Consider the following 17,791-nt stretch of genomic DNA (forward strand, 5'->3'; position numbering starts at 1 on the left):
GTAAGTAGTTGTAGTAGTAGCAGCAGCAGGTAAGTAGCAGGTGAGTACGTAGTAGTAGTAGTAGCAGCAGGTAAGTAGTAGTAGTAGAAGTAGTAGCATTTAAGTAGTAGGTAAGTAAGTAGTAGTAGTAGCAGGTAAGTAGTAAGTAAGTAAGTAGTAGTAGTAGTAGTAGTAGCAGGTAAGTATTAGGTAAGTAAGTAGTAGTAGTAGTAGTAGTAGTAGTAGTTGTTGTAGTAGCATGTAAGTAGTAGGTAAGTAGTAGTAGTAGTAGCAGGTAAGTAGTAGTAGTAGCAGGTAAGTAGTAGGTAAGTAAGTAGTAGTAGTAGCAGGTAAGTAGTAGGTAATTAAGTAGTAGTAGGTAAGTAGTAGGTAAGTAGTAGTAGTAGCAGCAAGCATGTAGCAGGTAAGTAAGTAGTAGTAGTAGCAGTAGTAGTAGCAGCAGGTAAGTAGCAGGTAAGTAAGTAGTAGTAGTAGTAGTAGTAGCAGCAGGTAAGTAGCAGGTGAGTGAGTAGTAGTAGTAGCAGCAGGTAAGTAGCAGGTGAGTAAGTAGTGGTAGCAGCAGCAAGTAAGTAGCAGCTGAGTAAATAGTAGTAGTAGTAGTAGAAGTAGTAGTAGTAGTAGTAGTTGTAGTAGTATCAGCAGGTGAGTAAGTAGTAGTAGTAATATTAGCTGCAGGTAAGTAGCAGGTGAGTTAGTAGTAGTAGTAGTAGTAGTAGCAGCAGGTAAGTAGCAGGTGAGTAAATAGTAGTAGTATTAGTAGTAGTAGTAGTAGCAGGTGAGTACGTAGTAGTAGTAGCAGCAGGTAAGTAGCAGGAGAGTAAGAAGTAGTAGTAGCAGCAGGTAAGTAGCAGGTGAGGAAGTAGTAGTAGTAGCAGATAAGTAGCAGGTGAGTACGTAGTAATAGTAGCAGCAGGTAAGTAGCAGGTGAGTAGGTAGTAGTAGTAGCACCAGGTATGTAGCAGGTGAGGAAGTAGTAGTAGTAGTAGTAGCAGGTAAGTAGCAGGTTAGTAAGTAGTAGTAGTAGTAGCAGCAGCATGTAAGTAGCAGGTGAGTAAGTAGAAGTAGCAGCAGGTAAGTAGCAGGTGAGTAAGTAGTAGTAGTAGTAGCAGCAGCAGGTAAGTAGCAGGTAAGTAAGTAGTAGTAGACATAGTAGTAGCAGGAGGTAAGTAGCAGGTAAGTAAGTAGTAGTAGTAGCAGTAGGTAAGTAGCAGGTTAGTAAGTAGTAGTAGTAGTAGTAGTAATAGTAGCAGCAGGTAAGTAGTAGGTAAGTAATTATTAGTAGTAGTAGCAGCAGTTAAGTAGTAGGTAAGTAAGTAAGTAGTAGTAGTAGTAGTAGCAGCAGCAGGTAAGTAGCAGGTGGGTAAGTAGTAGTGGTAGCAGCAGGTAAGTAGCAGGCGAGTAAGTAGTAGTAGTAGCAGCAGGTAAGTAGCAGGTAAGTAAGTAGTAGTGGTAGCAGCAGGTAAGCAGCAGGTAAGTAAGTAGTAGTAGTAGCAGCAGCAGTTAAGTAGCAGGTAAGTAAGTAGTAGTAGTTGTAGTAGTAGCAGGAGGTAAGTAGCATGTAAGTAAGTAGTAGTAGTAGCAGCAGGTAAGTAGCAGAATAGTAACTAGTAGTATTAATAGTAGTAGTAGTAGTAGTAGCAGGTAAGTAGTAGGTAAGTAAGTATTAGTAGTAGTAGCAGCAGTTAAGTAGTAGGTAAGTAAGTAGTAGTAGTAGCAGCAGGTAAGTAGTAGGTAAGTAAGTAGTAGTATTAGTAGTAGCAGGTAAGTAGTAGTAGTAGTAGTAGTATTAGCAGGTAAGTAGTAGGTAAGTAGTATTATTAGTAGTAGCAAGTAAGTAGTAGTTAAGTAGTAGGTATGTAAGTAGTAGTAGTAGTAGCAGCAGCATGTAAGTAGTAGGTAAGTAAGTAGTAGTATTAGTAGTAGCAGGTAAGTAGTAGGTAAGTAATTAGTGGTAGTAGTAGTAGTAGTAGCAGGTAAGTAGGTAGTAGTAGTAGTAGTAGTAGTAGTAGTAGCGGGTAAGTAGTAGGTAAGTAGTAGTAGTAGTAGTAGTAGTAGTAGGAGGTAAGTAGTAGGTAAGTAAATAGTGGTAGTAGCAAGTAAGTAGTAAGTTAGTATAAGTGGTAGTACTGTAGTAGTAGTAGTAGCAGGTAAGAAGTAGGTAAGTAGTAGTAGTAGTAGTAGGTAAGTAGTAGTAGTAGTAGTAGTTACGTAGTAGGTAAGTAGGTAGTAGTAGTGGGTAAGTAGTATTAGTCGTAGGTAAGTAGTAGTATTAGTAGTAGTAGGTAAGTATGTAGTAGTAGAAGTAGGTAAGTAGTAGTAGGAGGTAAGTAGTAGTAGCAGCAGTTAAGTAGCAGGTTAGTAAGTAGTAGTAGTAGTAGTAGCAGCAGGTATGTAGTAGGTAAGTAAGTATTAGTAGTAGTTGTAGTAGCAGCAGTTAAGTAGTAGGTAAGTAAGTAGTAGTAGTAATAGTAGTAGTTGTAGTAGCAGCAGCAGGTAAGTAGTAGGTAATTAAGTAGTTGTAGTAATAGCAGCAGGTAAGTAGTAGGTAAGTAGTAGTAGTAGTAATAGTAGTAGTAGCAGTAGTAGCAGCAGGTGTAATAGTAGGTAAGTAAGTAGTTGCAGTAGGTAAGTAGTAGTAGAAGTAGCAGGTAAGTAGTACGTAAGTAAGTAGTAGTAGTAGTAGTAGAAGTTAAGTAGTGGGTAAGTAAGTAGTAGTTGCAGTAGTAGCTGGTAAGTAGTAGGTAAGAAAGTAGTAGAAATATTAGTAGTAGTAGCAGGTAAGTAGTAGGTAAGTGACTAATAGTAGTAGTAGTAGCAGGTAAGTAGTAGGTAAGTAAGTAGTAGTAGTAGTAGTAGTAGTAGTAGTAGTAGTAGTAACAGGTAAGTAGTAGGTAAGTAGTAGTAGTAGTAGTAGTAGGTAAGTAGTATTAGTGGTAGTAGTAGTTAAGTAGTAGGTAAGTAAGTAGTAGTAGTAGTCGTAGGTAAGTAGTAGTAGTAGTAGTAGTAGTAGTAGTAGGTAAGTAAGTAGTAGTAGAAGTATGTAAGTAGTAGTAGTAGGTATGTAGTAGTAGTAGCAGCAGGTAAGTAGCAGGTTAGTAAGTAGTAGTAGTAGTAGTAGTAGCAGGTAAGTAGTTGGTAAGTAAGTAGTGGCAGTAGTAGTAGTAGTAGCAGGTAAGTAGGTAGTAGTAGTAGTAGAAGCAGGTAAGTAGTAGGTAAGTAGTAGTAGTAGTAGTAGCAGGTAAGTAGTAGGTAAGTAAGTAGTAGTAGTAGCAAGTAAGTAGTAAGTTAGTATTAGTAGTAGTACTATAGTAGTAGTTGTAGCAGGTAAGTAGTAGGTAAGTAGTAGTAGTAGTAGTAGGTAGGTAAGTAGTAGTAGTAGTAGTTAAGTAGTAGGTAAGTAGTAGTAGTCGTAGGTAAGTAGTAGTAGTAGTAGTAGGTAAGTAAGTAGTAGTAGAAGTAGGTAAGTAGTAGTAGTAGGTATGTAGTAGTAGTAGTAGCAGCAGGTAAGTAGCAGGTTAGTAAGTAGTAGTAGTAGAAGTAGTAGTAGCAGGAGGTAAGTAGTAGGTAAGTAAGAATTAGTAGTAGTAATAATAGCAGCAGTTAAGTAGTAGGTAAGTAAGTAGTAGTAGTAATAGTAGTAGTTGTAGTAGCAGCAGCAGGTAAGTAGTAGGTAAATAAGTAGTAGTAGTAATAGCAGCAGGTAAGTAGTAGGTAAGTAAGTAGTAGTAGTAGTAGTAGTAATAGTAGCAGTAGCAGTAGTAGCAGCAGGTGTAATAGTAGGTAAGTAAGTAGTTGTAGTAGGTAAGTAGTAGTAGAAGTAGCAGGTAAGTAGGTAGTAGTAGTAGTAGTAGTAGTAGTAGTAGAAGAAGGTAAAGTAGTGTGTAAGTAAGTAGTAGTTGAAGTAGTAGCTGGTAAGTAGTAGGTAAGTAAGTAGTAGAAGTATTAGTAGTAGTAGCATGTAAGTAGTAGGTAAGTGACTAATAGTAGTAGTAGTAGCAGGTAAGTAGTAGGTAAGTAAGTAGTAGTAGTAGTAACAAGTAAGTAGTAGGTAAGTAAGTAGTAGTAGTAGTAGCAGCAGCAGGTAAGTAATAGGTAAGTAAGTAGTAGTATTAGTAGTAGCAGGAAAGTAAGTAGTAGTAGTAGTAGTAGTAGTATTAGCAGGTAAGTAGTAGGTAAGTAGTATTAGTAGTAGTAGCAGTTAAGTAGTAGGTAAGTAAGTAGTAGTAATAGTAGCAGTAGTAGCAGCAGGTAAGTAAGTAGTAGCAGAAGTAGCAGCAGGTAAGTAAGTAGTAGTAGTACTAGTAGCAGGTAAGTAGTAGGAAAGTAAGTAATAGTAGTAGTAGCAGATATGTAGTAGGTAAGTAAGTAGTACTAGTAGTAATTGTAGTAGTAGCAGGTAAGCAGTAAGTAAGTAGTGGTAGTAGTAGTAGCAGTTAAGTAGGTAGTAGTAGTAGTAGCAGGTAAGTAGTAGGTAAGTAGTAGTAGTAGTAGTAGTAGTTAAGTAGTAGGTAAGTAAGTAGTAGTAGTGGGTAAGTAGTAGTAGTCGTAGGTAAGTAGTAGTAGTAGGTAAGTAAGTAGTAGTATAAGTAGGCAAGTAGTAGTAGTAGGTAAGTAGTAGTAGTAGCAGGTAAGTAGCAGGTTAGTAAGTAGTAGTAGTAGTAGTAATAGCAGCAGGTAAGTAGCAGGTGAGGAAGTAGTAGGAGTAGTAGTAGCAGCAGGTAAGTAGCAGGTGAGTAAGTAGTAGTAGTAGTAGTGGCAGCAGCAGGTAAGTAGCAGGTGAGTAAGTAGTAGTAGTAGTAGTAGCAGGTAAGTAGCAGGTGAGTAAGTAGTAGTAGTAGTAGAAGTAGTAGCAGCAGGTAAGTAGCAGGTGGGTAAGTAGTAGTAGTAATAGTAGCAGCAGGTAAGTAGCAGGTGAGTAAGTAGTAGTAGTAGTAGTAGTAGTAGTAGTAGCAGCAGGTAAGTAGCAGGTGAGTATGTAGTAGTAGTAGTAGCAGCAGGTAAGTAGCCGGTAAGTAAGTAGTAGTGGTAGCAGCAGGTAAGTAGCAGGTAATTAAGTAGTAGTAGTAGCAGCAGCAGGTAAGTAGCAGGTAAATAATTAGTAGTAGATATAGTAGTAGCAGGAGGTAAGTAGCAGGTAAGTAAGTAGTAGTAGTAGCACCAGGTAAGTAGCAGGTTAGTAAGTAGTAGTAGTAGTAGTAATAGTAGCAGCAGGTAAGTAGTAGGTAAGTAATTATTAGTAGTAGTAGCAGCAGTTAAGTAGCAGGTGAGTAAGTAGTAGTAGTAGTAGTAGCAGCAGGTAAGTAGCCGGCAAGTAAGTAGTAGTGGTAGCAGCAGGTAAGTAGCAGGTAAGTAAGTAGTAGTAGTAGTAGCAGCAGCAGGTAAGTAGCAGGTAAGTAAGTAGTAGTAGACATAGTAGTAGCAGGAGGTAAGTAGCAGGTAAGTAAGTAGTAGTAGTAGCAGTAGGTAAGTAGCAGGTTAGTAAGTAGTAGTAGTAGTAGTAGTAATAGTAGCAGCAGGTAAGTAGTAGGTAAGTAATTATTAGTAGTAGTAGCAGCAGTTAAGTAGTAGGTACATAAGTAGTAGTAGTAGTAGTTGTAGTAGCAGCAGCGGGTAAGAAGTAGGTAATTAAATAGTAGTAGTAATAGCAGCAGGTAAGTAGTAGGTAAGTAAGTAGTAGTAGTAGTAGTAGTAGTAGTAGTAGCAGTAGTAGCAGCAGGTGTAATAGTAGGTAAGTAAGTAGAAGTAGTAGTAGTAGCAGGTAAGTAGTTGTTAAGTAGTAGTAGCAGGTAAGTAGTAGGTAAGTAAGTAGTAGTAATAGTAGCAGGTAAGTAGTGGGTAAGTAAGTAGTATTTGCTGTAGTGGCTGGTAAGTAGTAGGTAAGTAAGTAGTAGAAGTATTAGTAGTAGTAGTAGCAGGTAAGTAGTAGGTAAGTGAGTAACAGTAGTAGTAGCAGGTAAGTAGTTGGGAAGGAAGTAGTAGTAGTAGTACTAACAGGTAAGTAGTGGGTAAGTAATTAGTATTAATAGTAGTAGCAGCAGGTAAGTATTAGTTAAGGAAGTAGTAGTATTAGTAGTAACATGTAAGTAGTAGTATTAGAAGTAGTAGTATTAGCAGGTAAGTATTAGGTAAGTAGTATTAGTAGTAGTAGCAGGTAAGTAGTAGGTACGTAAGTAGTAGTAGTAGTAGTAGCTGTAGTAGCAGTTATGTAGTAGGTAAGTAAGTAGTAGTAGTAGTAGTAGTAGCAGGTAAGTAGTAGGTAAGTAGTAGTAGTAGTAGTAGTAGCAGTAGTAGCAGCAGGTGTAATAGTAGGTAAGTAAGTAGTAGTAGTAGTAGCAGGTAAGTAGTAGGTAAGTAGTAGTAGGAGGTAAGTACTAGGTAAATAAGTAGTAGTAGTAGTAGTAGTAACAGCAGGTAAGTTGCGGGTGAGTAAGTAGTAGTAGTACTAGTAGCAGCATGTAAGTAGCAGGTGAGTAGGTAGTTGTAGTATTAGCAGCAGGCAAGTAATAGGTGAGTAAGTAGTAGTAGTGGTAGTAGTAGTAGTAGGTAAGTAGTAGGTGAGTAAGTAGTTGTAGTAGTAGCAGCAGCAGGTAAGTAGCAGGTGAGTACGTAGTAGTAGTAGTAGCAGCAGGTAAGTAGTAGTAGTAGTAGTAGTAGTAGTAGCAGGTAAGTAGTAGGTAAGTAAGTAGAAGTAGTAGCAGGTAAGTAGTAAGTAGTAGTAGTAGTAGTAGTAGCAGGTAAGTATTAGGTAAGTAAGTAGTAGTAGTAGTAGTAGTTGTAGTAGTACCAGGTAAGTAGTAGGTAAGTAAGTAGTAGTAGTAGAAGTAGCAGGTAAGTAGTAATAGTAGCAGGTAAGTAGTAGGTAAGTAAGTAGTAGTAGTAGCAGGTAAGTAGTAGGTAATTAAGTAGTAGTAGGTAAGTAGTAGGTAAGTAAGTAGTAGTAGTAGCAACAAGCATGTAGCAGGTAAGTAAGTAGTAGTAGTAGCAGTAATAGTAGCAGCAGGTAAGTAGCAGGTAAGTAAGTAAGTAGTAGTAGTAGTAGTAGCAGCAGCAGGTAAGTAGCAGGTGAGTAAGTAGTAGTAGTAGCAGTAGGTAAGTAGCAGGTGAGTAAGTAGTAGTAGCAGCAGCAAGTAAGTAGCAGCTGAGTAAATAGTAGTAGTAGTAGCAGTAGTAGTAGTAGTTGTAGTAGTATCAGCAGATGAGTAAGTAGTAGTAGTAGTATTAGCTGCAGGTAAGTAGCAGGTGAGTAAGTAGTAGTAGTAGTATAGTAGCAGCAGCAGCAGGTAAGTAGCAGGTGAGTAAGTAGTAGTAGTAGTAGCAGCAGGTAAATAGCAGGTGAGTAAGTAAGTAGTAGTAGTAGTAGTAGTAGCAGCAGCAGCAGGTAAGTAGCAGACGAGTAAGTAGTAGTAGTAGCAGCAGGTAAGTAGCAGGTGAGTAAGTAGTAGTAGCAGCAGCAGTTAAGTAGCAGCTGAGTAAGTAGTAGTACTAGTAATAGTAATAGTAGTAGTAGTAGTAGTAGTTGTAGTAGTGTCAGCAGGTAAGTAGCAGGTGAGTGAGTAGTAGTAGTAGTATTAGCAGCAGGTAAGTAGCAGGTGAGTAAGTAGTAGTAGTAATAGTAGCAGCAGGTAAGTAGCAGGTGAGTAAATATTAGTAGTAGTAGTAGTAGTAGTAGTAGTAGTAGTAGCAGGTGAGTACGTAGTAGTAGTAGCAGCAGGTAAGTAGCAGGAGAGTAAGTAGTAGTAGTAGCAGCAGGTAAGTAGCAGGTGAGGAAGTAGTAGTAGTAGTAGCAGGTAAGTAGCAGGTGAGTACGTAGTAGTAAAAGCAGCAGGTAAGTAGCAGGTGAGTAAGTAGTAGTAGTAGCACCAGGTATGTAGCAGGTGAGGAAGTAGTAGTAGTAGTAGTAGCAGCAGGTAAGTAGCAGGTTAGTAAGTAGTAGTAGTAGTAGTAGTAGTAGCAGCAGCAGCAGCAGGTAAGTAGCAGGTGAGGAAGTAGTAGTAGTAGTAGCAGCAGGTAAGTAGCAGGTGAGTAAGTAGTAGTAGTAGTAGTAGTAGTAGTAGTAGTAGTAACAGCAGGTAGTAGGTGGGTAAGTAGTAGTAGTAGTAGTAGTAGTAACAGCAGGTAGTAGGTGGGTAAGTAGTAGTAGTAGCAGCAGGTAAGTAGCAGGCGAGTAAGTAGTAGTAGCAGTAGCAGCAGGTAAGTAGCAGGTAAGTAAGTAGTAGTGGTAGCAGCAGGTAAGTAGCAGGTAAGTAAGTAGTAGTAGTAGCAGCAGCAGGTAAGTAGCAGGTAAGTAAGTAGTAGTAGTTGTAGTAGTAGCAGGAGGTAAGTAGCAGGTAAGTAAGTAGTAGTAGTAGCAGCAGGTAAGTAGCAGAATAGTATGTAGTAGTAGTAGTTGTAGTAGTAGTAGCAGCATGTAAGTAGTAGGTAAGTGAGTATTAGTAGTAGTAGCAGCAGTTAAGTAGTAGGTAAGTAAGTAGTAGTAGTAGTAGTAGTTGTAGTAGCAGCAGCAGGTAAGTAGTAGGTAATTAAGTAGTAGTAGTAATAGCAGCAGGTAAGTAGTGGGTAAGTAAGTAGTAGTTGCAGTAGTAGCTGGTAAGTAGTAGGTAAGTAATTAGTAGAAGTATTAGTAGTAGTAGCAGGTAAGTAGTAAGTGAGTAATAGTAGTAGTAGTAGCAAGTAAGTAGTCGGTAAGTAAGTAGTAGTAGTAGTAACAGGTAAGTAATAGGTAAGTAAGTAAATAGTAGTAGTAGTAGTAGCAGGTAAGTAGTAGGTAAGTAAGTAGTAGTAGTAGAAGTAGTAGCAGGTAAGTAGTAAGTAAGTAAGTAGTAGTTGCAGTAGTAGCTAGTAAGTAGGAGGTAAGTAAGTAGTAGAAGTATTAGTAGTAGTAGCAGGTAAGTAGTAGGTAAGTGAGTAATAGTAGTAGTAGCAGCAGGTAAGTAGTCGGTAAGTAAGTAGTAGTAGTAGTAGTAACAGGTGAGTAGTAGGTAAGTAAGTAAGTAGTAGTAGTACTATTAGTAGCAGCAGGTAAGTAGTAGGTAAGTAAGTAGTAGTATTAGTAGTAGCAGGTAAGTAGTAGTAGTAGTAGTAGTATTAGCAGGTAAGTAGTAGGTAAGTAGTATTATTAGTAGTAGGAGGTAAGTAGTAGGTAAGTAGTAGGTAAGTAAGTAGTAGTAGTAGCAGTAGTAGCAGGTAAGTAGGAGGTAAGTAAGTAGTAGTAGTAGCAGGTATGTAGTAGGTAAGTAAGTAGTAGTAGTAGTAGTAGTAGTAGCAGGTAAGTAGTTGGTAAGTAAGTAGTGGTAGTAGTAGTAGTAGTAGCAGGTAAGTAGGTAGTAGTAGTAGTAGTAGTAGTAGTAGAAGCAGGTAAGTAGTAGTTAAGTAGTAGTAGTAGTAGTAGTAGCAGGTAAGTAGTAGGTAAGAAAGCAGTAGTAGTAGCAAGTAAGTAGTAAGGTAGTATTAGTAGTAGTACTATAGTAGTAGTAGCAGGTAAGTGGTATGTAAGTAGTAATAGTAGTAGTAGTAGGTAAGTAGTAGTAGTAGTAGTAGTAGTTAAGTAGTAGGTAAGTAAGTAGTAGTAGTCGTAGGTAAGTAGTAGTAGTAGTAGTAGTAGGTAAGTAAGTAGTAGTAGAAGTAGGTAAGTAGTAGTAGTAGGTATGTAGTAGTAGTAGTAGCAGCAGGTAAGTAGCAGGTTAGTAAGTAGTAGTAGTAGAAGTAGTAGTAGCAGCAGGTAAGTAGTAGGTAAGTAAGTATTAGTAGTAGTAGTAGTAGCAGCAGTTAAGTAGTAGGTAAGTAAGTAGTAGTAGTAATAGTAGTAGTTGTAGTAGCAGGAGCAGGTAAGTAGTAGGTAATTAAGTAGTAGTAGTAGTAATAGGAGCAGGTAAGTAGTAGGTAAGTAAGTAGTAGTAGTAGTAGTAATAGTAGCAGTAGCAGTAGTAGCAGCAGGTGTAATAGTAGGTAAGTAAGTAGTTGTAGTAGGTAAGTAGTAGTAGAAGTAGCAGGTAAGTAGTAGGTAAGTAAGTAATAGTTGTAGTAGTAGTAGTTGTAGTAGTAGTAGTAGAAGGTAAGTAGTGGGTAAGTAAGTAGTAGTTGCAGTAGTAGCTGGTAAGTAGTAGGTAAGTAAGTAGTAGAAGTATTAGTAGTAGTAGCAGGTAAGTGGTAGGTAAGTGACTAATAGTAGTAGTAGTAGCAGGTAAGTAGTAGGTAAGTAAGTAGTAGTAGTAACATGTAAGTAGTAGGTAAGTAAGTAGTAGTAGTAGTAGTAGCAGCAGCAGGTAAGTAGTAGGTAAGTAAGTAGTAGTATTAGTAGTAGCAGGAAAGTAAGTAGTAGTAGGAGTAGTATTAGCAGATAAGTAGTAGGTAAGTAGTATTAGTAGTAGTAGCAGTTAAGTAGTAGGTAAGTAAGTAGTAGTAGTAGCAGTAGTAGCAGCAGGTAAGTAAGTAGTAGCAGAAGTAGCAGCAAGTAAGTAAGTAGTAGTAGTACTAGTAGCAGGTAAGTAGTAGGTAAGTAAGTAATAGTAGTAGTAGCAGATATGTAGTAGGTAAGTAAGTAGTAGTAGTAGTAGTAGCAGGTAAGCAGTAGGTAAGTAAGTAGTGGTAGTAGTAGTAGCAGGTAAGTAGGTAGTAGTAGTAGTAGCAGGTAAGTAGTAGGTAAGTAGTATTAGTAGTAGTAGTTAAGTTGTAGGTAAGTAAGTAGTAGTAGTGGGTAAGTAGTAGTAGTCGTAGGTAAGTAGTAGTAGTAGGTAAGTAAGTAGTAGTATAAGTAGGTAAGTAGTAGTAGTAGGTAAGTAGTAGTAGTAGCAGGTAAGTAGCAGGTTAGTAAGTAGTAGTAGTAGTAGTAGTAATAGCAGCAGGTAAGTAGCAGGTGAGGAAGTAGTAGGAGTAGTAGTAGCAGCAGGTAAGTAGCAGGTGAGTAAGTAGTATTAGTAGTAGTAATAGCAGCAGCAGGTAAGTAGCAGGTGAGTAAGTAGTACTAGTAGTAGCAGCAGGTAAGTAGCAGGTGAGTAAGTAGTAGTAGTAGTAGAAGTAGTAGCAGCAGGTAAGTAGCAGGTGGGTAAGTAGTAGTAGTAATAGTAGCAGCAGGTAAGTAGCAGGTGTTTAAGTAGTAGTAGTAGTAGTGGTAGTAGTAGCAGCAGGTAAGTAGCAGGTGAGTAAGTAGTAGTAGTAGTAGTAGCAGCAGGTAAGTAGCCGGTAAGTAAGTAGTAGTGGTAGCAGCAGGTAAGTAGCAGGTAAGTAAGTAGTAGTAGTAGCAGCAGCAGGTAAGTAGCAGGTAAGTAAGTAGTAGTAGATATAGTAGTAGCAGGAGGTAAGTAGCAGGTAAGTAAGTAGTAGTAGTAGTAGCAGCAGGTAAGTAGCAGGTTATTAAGTAGTAGTAGTAGTAGTAGTAGTAATAGTAGCAGCAGGTAAGTAGTAGGTAAGTAAGTATTAGTAGTAGTAGCAGCAGTTAAGTAGTAGGTAAATAAGTAGTAGTAGTAGTAGTTGTAGTAGCAGCAGCAGGTAAGTAGTAGGTAATTAAGTAGTAGTAGTAATAGCAGGAGGTAAGTAGTAGGTAAGTAGTAGTAGTAGTAGTAGTAGTAGCAGTAGCAGTAGTAGCAGCAGGTGTAATAGTAGGTAAGTAAGTAGAAGTAGTAGTAGTAGTAGGTAAGTAGTAGTTAAGTAGTAGTAGCAGGTAAGTAGTAGGTAAGTAAGTAGTAGTAGTAGTAGCAGGTAAGTAGTGGGTAAGTAAGTAGTAGTTGCAGTAGTAGGTGGTAAGTAGTAGGTAAGTAGGTAGTAGAAGTATTAGTAGTAGTAGCAGGTAAGTAGTAGGTAAGTGAGTAATAGTAGTAGTAGCAGGTAAGTAGTCGGGAAGTAAGTAGTAGTAGTAGTACTAACAGGTAAGTAGTAGGTAAGTAAGTAGTATTAATAGTAGTAGCAGCAGGTAAGTATTAGGTAAGGAAGTAGTAGTATTAGTAGTAACATGTAAGTAGTAGTATTAGAAGTAGTAGTAATAGCAGGTAAGTAGTAGGTAAGTAGTATTAATAGTAGTAGCAGGTAAGTAGTAGGTACGTAAGTAGTAGTAGTAGTAGCAGGTAAGTAGTAGGTAAGTAAGTAGTAGTAGCAGTAGTAGTTGTAGTAGCAGTTATGTAGTAGGTAAGTAAGTAGTAGTAGTAGTAGTAGCAGGTAAGTAGTAGGTAAGTAGTAGTAGTAGTAGTAGCAGTAGTAGCAGCAGGTGTAATAGTAGGTAAGTAAGTAGTAGTAGTAGTAGCAGGTAAGTAGTAGGTAAGTAGTAGTAGGAGGTAAGTAGTAGGTAAGTAAGTAGTAGTAGTAGTAGTAGTAACAGCAGGTAAGTAGCGGGTGAGTAAGTAGTAGTAGTAGTAGTAGCAGCATGTAAGTAGCAGGTGAGTAGGTATTTGTAGTAGTAGCAGCAGGCAAGTAGCAGGTGAGTAAGTAGTAGTAGTGGTAGTAGTAGTAGTAGGTAAGTAGTAGGTGAGTAAGTAGTTGTAGTAGTAGCAGCAGCAGGTAAGTAGCAGGTGAGTACGTAGTAGTAGTACCAGCAGGTAAGTAGTAGTAGTAGTAGTAGTAGCATTTAAGTAGTAGGTAAGTAAGTAGTAGTAGTAGCAGGTAAGTAGTAAGTAAGTAAGTAGTAGTAGTAGTAGTAGTACCAGGTAAGTATTAGGTAAGTAAGTAGTAGTAGTAGTAGTAGTAGTAGTAGTTGTAGTAGTAGCAGGTAAGTAGTAGGTAAGTAAGTAGTAGTAGTAGTAGTAGAAGGTAAGTAGTAGTAGTAGCAGGTAAGTAGTAGGTAAGTAAGTAGTAGTAGTAGCAGGTAAGTAGTAGGTAATTAAGTAGTAGTAGGTAAGTAGTAGGTAAGTAGTAGTAGTAGCAGCAAGCATGTAGCAGGTAAGTAAGTAGTAGTAGTAGTAGCAGTAGTAGTAGCAGCAGGTAAGTAGCAGGTAAGTAAGTAGTAGTAGTAGTAGTAGTAGCAGCAGCAGGTAAGTAGCAGTTGAGTAAGTAGTAGTAGTAGCAGCAGGTAAGTAGCAGGTGAGTAAGTAGTAGTAGCAGCAGCAAGTAAGTAGCAGCTGAGTAAATAGTAGTAGTAGTAGAAGTAGTAGTAGTAGTAGTAGTTGTAGTAGTATCAGCAGGTGAGTAAGTAGTAGTAGTAGTAGTATTAGCTGCAGGTAAGTAGCAGGTGAGTAAGTAGTAGTAGTAGTAGTAGTAGTAGCAGCAGGTAAGTAGCAGGTGAGTAAATAGTAGTAGTATTAGTAGTAGTAGTAGTAGCAGGTGAGTACGTAGTAGTAGTAGCAGCAGGTAAGTAGCAGGAGAGTAAGCAGTAGTAGTAGCAGCAGGTAAGTAGCAGGTGAGGAAGTAGTAGTAGTAGCAGATAAGTTGCAGGTGAGTACGTAGTAATAGTAGCAGCAGGTAAGTAGCAGGTGAGTAAGTAGTAGTAGTAGCACCAGGTATGTAGCAGGTGAGGAAGTAGTAGTAGTAGTAGTAGGAGGTAAGTAGCAGGTTAGTAAGTAGTAGTAGTAGTAGCAGCAGCATGTAAGTAGCTGGTGAGTAAGTAGTAGTAGCAGCAGGTAAGTAGCAGGTGAGTAAGTAGTAGTAGTAGTAGCAGCAGCAGGTAAGTAGCAGGTGGGTAAGTAGTAGTGGTAGCAGCAGGTAAGTAGCAGGCGAGTAAGTAGTAGTAGTAGTAGCAGGTAAGTAGCAGGTAAGTAAGTAGTAGTGGTAGCAGCAGCTAAGCAGCAGGTAAGTAAGTAGTAGTAGTAGCAGCAGCAGTTAAGTAGCAGGTAAGTAAGTAGTAGTAGTTGTAGTAGTAGCAGGAGGTAAGTAGCAGGTAAGTAAGTAGTAGTAGTAGCAGCAGGTAAGTAGCAGAATAGTAAGTAGTAGTATTAGTAGTAGTAGTAATAGTAGTAGCAGGTAAGTAGTAGGTTAATAAGTATTAGTAGTAGTAGCAGCAGTTAAGTAGTAGTTAAGTAAGTAGTAGTAGTAGTAGTTGTAGTAGCAGCTGCAGGTAAGTGGTAGGTAATTAAGTAGTAGTAGTAATAGCAGCAGGTAAGTAGTGGGTAAGTAAGTAGTAGTTGCAGTAGTAGCTGGTAAGTAGTAGGTAAGTAAGTAGTAGAAGTATTAGTAGTAGTAGCAGGTAAGTAGTAGGTAAGTGAGTAATAGTAGTAGTAGTAGCAGGTAAATAGTCGGGAAGTAAGTAGTAGTAGTAGTAGTAAGAGGTAAGTAGTAGGTAAGTAAGTAGTATTAATAGTAGTAGCAGCAGGTAAGTAGTAGGTAAGTAAGTAAGTAGTAGTATTAGTAGTACCAGGTAAGTAGTAGTATTAGAAGTAGTAGTATTAGCATGTAAGTAGTAGGTAAGTAGTATTAGTAGTAGTAGCAGGTAAGTAGTAGGTAAGTAAGTAGTAGTAGTAGTAGTAGAAGGTAAGTAGTAGGTAAGTAAGAAGTAGTAGTAGTAGTAGTAGTAGCAGTTATGTAGTAGGTAAGTAAGTAGTAGTAGTAGTAGTAGTAGTAGTAGCAGGTAAGTAGCAGGTGAGTAAGTAGTAGTAGTAGTAGTAGCAGCAGGTAAGTAGCCGGTAAGTAAGTAGTAGTGGTAGCAGCAGGTAAGTAGCAGGTAAGTAAGTAGTAGTAGTAGCAGCAGCAGGTAAGTAGCAGGTTAGTAAGTAGTAGTCGATGTAGTAGTAGCAGAAGGTAAGTAGCCGGTAAGTAAGTAGTAGTAGTAGCAGCAGGTATGTAGCAGGTTAGTAAGTAGTAGTAGTAGTAGTAGCAGCAGGTAAGTAGTAGGTAAGTATTAGTAGTAGTAGCAGCAGTTAAGTATTAGGTAAATAAGTAGTAGTAGTAGTTGTAGTAGCAGCAGCAGGTAATTAGTAGGTAATTAAGTAGTAGTAGTAATAGCAGCAGGTAAGTAGTAGGTAAGTAAGTATTAGTAGTAGTAGTAGTATCAGTAGTAGCAGCAGGTGTAATAGTAAATAAGTAAGTTGTAGTAGTAGTAGTAGTAGTAGCAGGTTAGTAGTAGTTAAGTAGTAGTAGCAGGTAAGTAGTAGGTAAGTAAGTAGTAGTAGTAGTAGCAGGTAAGTAGTGGGTAAGTAAGTAGTAGTTGCAGTAGTAGCTGGTAAGTAGTAGGTAAGTAAGTAGTAGAAGTATTAGTAGTAGTAGCAGGTAAGTAGTAGGTAAGTGAGTAATAGTAGTAGTAGTAGCAGGTAAATAGTCGGGAAGTAAGTAGTAGTAGTAGTAGTAAGAGGTAAGTAGTAGGTAAGTAAGTAGTATTAATAGTAGTAGCAGCAGGTAAGTAGTAGGTAAGTAAGTAAGTAGTAGTATTAGTAGTACCAGGTAAGTAGTAGTATTAGAAGTAGTAGTATTAGCATGTAAGTAGTAGGTAAGTAGTATTAGTAGTAGTAGCAGGTAAGTAGTAGGTAAGTAAGTAGTAGTAGTAGTAGTAGTAGCAGTTATGTAGTAGGTAAGTAAGTAGTAGTAGTAGTAGTAGTAGCAGGTAAGTAGTAGGTAAGTAGTAGTAGTAGTAGCAGTAGTAGCAGCAGGTGTAATAGTAGGTAAGTAAGTAGTAGTAGTAGTACCAGGTAAGTAGTAGGTAAGTAGTAATAGCAGGTAAGTAGTAGGTAAGTAAGTAGTAGAAGTATTAGTAGTAGTAGCAGGTAAGTAGTAGGTAAGTGAGTAATAGTAGTAGTAGTAGTAGTAGTAGGTAAGTTGTCGGTAAGTAAGTAGTAGTAGTAGTAACAGGTAAGTAGTATGTAAGTAAGTAAGTAGTAGTAGTAGTAGTAGTAGCAGGTAAGTAGTAGTAGTAGTAGTAGCAGGTAAGTAGTGGGTATGTAAGTAGTAGTTGCAGTAGTAGCTGGTAAGTAGTAGGTAAGTAAGTAGTAGAATTATTAGTATTAGTAGCAGGTAAGTAGTAGGTAAGTGAGTAATAGTAGTAGTAGTAGCAGGTAAGTAGTCGGTAAGTAAGTAGTAGTAGTAGTAACAGGTAAGTAGTAGGTAAGTAAGTAAGTATTAGTAGTAGTAGTAGTAGTAGTAGTAGCAGCATTTAAGTAGTAGGTAAGTAAGTAGTAGTATTAGAAGTAGCAGGTAAGTAGGAGTAGTAGTAGTAGTAGTATCAGGTAAGTAGTAGGTAAGTAGTATTAGTAGTAGTAGCAGGTAAGTAGTACGTAAGTAGTAGGTAAGTAAGTAGTAGTAGTAGCAGGTAAGTAGTAGGTAAGTAAGTAGTAGTAGTACTAGTAGTAGTAGTAGTAGTAGTAGTAGCAGGTATGTAGCAGGTATGTAGTAGGTAAGTAAGTAGTAGTAGTAGTAGGAGTAGTAGCAGGTAAGTAGTAGGTAAGTAAGTAGTGGTAGTAGTAGTAGTAGTATTAGTAGTAGCAGGTAAGTAGTAGGTAAGTAGTAGTAGTAGTAGTAGCAGGTAAGTAGTAGGTAAGTAAGTAGTAGTAGTAGCAAGTAAGTAGTAAGTTAGTATTAGTATTAGTAGTATAGTAGTAGTAGCAGGTATGTAGTAGGTAAGTAGTTGTAGTAGTAGTAGTAGTTAATAAGTAGGTAAGTAAGTAGTAGTAGTGGGTAAGTACTAGTAGTCGTAGGTAAGTAGTAGTAGTAGTAGTAGTAGGTAAGTAAGTAGTAGTAGAAATAGGTAAGTAGTAGTAGTAGCAGCAGCAGGCAGTAGCAGGTTAGTAAGTAGTAGTAGTAGTAGTAGCAGCAGGTAAGTAGTAGGAAAGTAAGTATTAGTAGTAGTAGTAGTAGCAGCAGTTAAGTAGTAGGTAAGTATGTAGTAGTAGTAATAGTAGTAGTTGTAGTAGCAGCAGCAGGTAAGTAGTAGGTAATTAAGTAGTAGTAGTAATAGCAGCAGGTAAGTAGTAGGTATGTAAGTAGTAGTAGTAGTAGTAGTAATAGTAGTAGTAGCAGTAGTAGCAGCAGGTGTAATAGTAGGTAAGTAAGTAGCAGCAGGTGTAATAGTAGGTAAGTAAGTAGTAGTAGTTGTAGTAGTAGGTAAGTAGTAGGTGAGTAGTAGTAGAAGTAGCAGGTAAGTAGTAGGTAAGTAAGTAGTAGTAGTAGTAATAACAGGTAAGTAGTAGGTAAGTAGTAGTAGTAGTAGTAGCAGCAGGTAAGTATTAGGTAAGTAAGTGGTAGTATTAGTAGTAGCAGGTAAGTAGTAGGTAAGTAAGTAGTAGTAGTAGTAGTATTAGCAGGTAAGTAGTAGGTAAGTAGTATTAGTAGTAGTAGCTGTTAAGTAGTAGGTAAGTAAGTAGTAGTAGTAGTAGTAGCAGTAGTAGCAGCAGGTAAGTAAGTATTAGTATTAGTAGCAGGTAAGTAGTAGGTAAGTAAGTAGTAGTAGTAGTAGCAGATATGTAGTAGGTAAGTAAGTAGTAGTAGTAGTAGTAGTAGCAGGTAATCAGTAGGTAAATAAGTAGTGGTAGTAGTAGTAGCAGGTAAGTAGGTAGTAGTAGTAGTAGTAGTAGTATTAGTAGTTAAGTAGTAGGTAAGTACGTAGTAGTGGTCGTAGGTAAGTAGTAGTAGTAGGTAAGTAGTAGTAGAAGTAGGTAAGTAGTAGTAGTAGGTAAGTAGTAGTAGTAGTAGCATGTAAGTAGCAGGTTAGTAAGTAGTAGTAGTAGTAGTAGTAGCAGCAGGTAAGTAGCAGGTGAGGAAGTAGTAGGAGTAGTAGCAGCAGGTAAGTAAGTAGTAGTAGTACTAGTAGCAGGTAAGTAGTAGGTAAGTAAGTAGTAGTAGTAGTAGCAGATATGTAGTAGGTAAGTAAGTTGTAGTAGTAGTAGTAGCAGGTAAGCAGTAGGTAAGTAAGTAGTGGTAGTAGTAGTAGCAGGTAAGTAGGTAGTAG

Source organism: Periplaneta americana, chromosome 1, assembly GCF_040183065.1.
Source record: "Periplaneta americana isolate PAMFEO1 chromosome 1, P.americana_PAMFEO1_priV1, whole genome shotgun sequence".
NCBI lineage: Eukaryota > Metazoa > Arthropoda > Insecta > Blattodea > Blattidae > Periplaneta > Periplaneta americana.